This window comes from Arachis duranensis, chromosome 9, assembly GCF_000817695.3.
Source record: "Arachis duranensis cultivar V14167 chromosome 9, aradu.V14167.gnm2.J7QH, whole genome shotgun sequence".
In the NCBI taxonomy this organism is placed as follows: Eukaryota; Viridiplantae; Streptophyta; class Magnoliopsida; order Fabales; family Fabaceae; genus Arachis; species Arachis duranensis.
Genome location: NC_029780.3, coordinates 75,392,152 through 75,394,661, shown reverse-complemented (window position 1 = coordinate 75,394,661; position 2,510 = coordinate 75,392,152).

The window sequence follows — 2,510 nt, the reverse complement described above, 5'->3', positions numbered from 1 at the left end:
GTCCTCAGATTCTCCTTCAGATTCTTCTTCTCCCAGTACCCTCTTCCTTCTTGCTTCCCTTCTAAGTCTATGAAGGGTCCTTTCTGGCTCGGTATATGGAGGAGTTGATGCCTCTCCTCTCCTACCTGTCATACAAGAACACACCACAAGCAACAAACAAGTGGAATACTCTTGGTTAATGGAAGAGTATGGTTAGAGCAGTGAGGAATTAATTCGAATAGTTAGTGGGTTAGTGAGTTAGTTGCTTGAATTTAAAGGCATAAAGAAAGAAAGCAAATAACAGAGTGCAGGAATTAAAATTCAACAAGTAACTTGAACTAATTTAACAAAAAAAAAAAAAGAAAAATGCTCAATCTAGTTAACTTCCAATTGGAGAATTGTCAATCGAAAACCAATCCCCGGCAACGGCGCCATAAACTTGATGCACACAATTTCATGGACCACAATTTGGTAGGATTACATGTCACAATATCCATCCAAACCCCAATCCAATTCACTGTGAGAAAGCTTCTCTAGCATGAATCCATCATTCCTTTCCCAAGGTTCCGAAGGATTCCAATTATGGGTAATTTCTTTCCCAAGACAATTACCCAATGGAATTAGATCGAGAAGCTTTCTACAAAATTCAAGAGAAAAGATTGAAGAAGAAGATGAAAACTATTATTGATTCATTGAATTACAATAGAGCTCCCTAACCCAATGAAAGGGGTTTAGTTAGTCATAGCTCAGAATTCAATTACACAATATGAAAAGTTCTAAAATGTCAAAAAGTGCCAACTAACTTCAATTCTATCCTATTTATACACTTTCTAAATTGAGCTTCTGTTGTGTTTCTTGGGCTTTGAGGCCTTTCCTTGATTTCCTTTTGCTTTAGGCTTATGGTCCATAATCTTGATGAGGCTGTGATCCAATTCTGTAACATTCATTGAGCAAACTTAGTGATAAACAAGTAATGACACCAGACTCAACAATTTGAAGTTCCAGACTCATCAATTCTTCAGGCCCAATCCCATAAACCATGATATTCAATTGGGTTTCATGCCATAATCAGTTTAAGTTAATCTTTGTGCTCAATTGCTAACTTGAACTTCAATATAATTGGCCCAGAAACCTTTTCAAATGGTGGTGTTTAAGTTTAAGTTTAAGTTTCAGTTTAAGGTCAAACTAAAACTTAAACGTGGAATTGGAAGAAAGCAACCCAGAGGTGTGCATTGTCGAGCACGTTTAACCTCCAGTTTAAGGTTAAACTGGAGGTTAAACTTGGAAATGAAGAAAGCACACCCTGGAGGCAATTTGGGTCGACCACGTTTAACCTCCAGTTTGAGGTTAAACTGGAGGTTAAACTTGGAAATGAAGGAAGCAACCCCTGGAGGCCATTTGGATCGAACACGTTTAACCTCCAGTTTGAGGTCAAACTGGAGGTTAAACTTGGAAATGAAGGAAGCAACCCCTGGAGGCCATTTGGATCGAACACGTTTAACCTCCAGTTTGAGGTCAAACTGGAGGTTAAACGTGGAATGAAGAAATCACACCCTGGAGGCAGAAAATGGTCGAACACGTTTAACCTCCAGTTTGAGGTCAAACTGGAGGTTAAACATGGAATGCTCCTTGTGCCTCTCTTGCTTCTGGCGTTTAACCTCCAGTTTGAGGTCAAACTGGAGGTTAAACGTGGAAATGCTTCTTGGTGAGTAGCAAGTGTCGAACACGTTTAACCTCCAGTTTGAGGTCAAACTGGAGGTTAAACACGGAATGCTCCCTTGGTTCAAATCATCATTCTGGCGTTTAACCTCCAGTTTGAGGTCAAACTGGAGGTTAAATGTGGAATGCTTCTTAGTGCCCTTTCTCATTCTGGCGTTTAACTTCCAGTTTGAGGTCAAACTGGAGGTTAAACGCCAGTTACAGCATTTCCTTTCTACTTATGAATTTGGCGTTTAAGCTCCAGTTTAACCTTAAACTGGAGCTTAAACGTTCCATTTAATAATCAAGCTTCCTTTATTGATTCTTGTTGCTTCCTTGCCTAGCCTCTTCTTCCCTGAAATCATCCAAACAATTGCATCAAAGTCTTGCAAAATTTCATGAGAATTCATCCATTCATAGCATTCAAGTAATATCACTAAAAACTCATGGAATTTGCATCAAAATCATAATGTTTTGGATGGTTCATTGCTTTGTTGTTCATTTAACCATTCTTGGTTACTTTAAGCTCAAGAAAATGCATAAAACAACTAAAACTAACAGAAAAATGCTAGTGAAACTAGCCTAAGATGCCTTGGCATCACAACACCAAACTTAATACTTGCTTGTCCCTAAGCAAGTCCTGAGTTATTTGAGAAGAAAGTATGAAACAGGAAGCAATTACATTGGCTACATTAGCAAGCACTTGAAGCTCATCAGAAGGGTTTTATGCAGAAAGTTGCAGCATCACTTTTTCATACTTATCAAGTAGGATTATCACTTTTTCATTGCATCCATCAAACACTGCTATGGCCTCTTGTTATTTTTATGTCCTT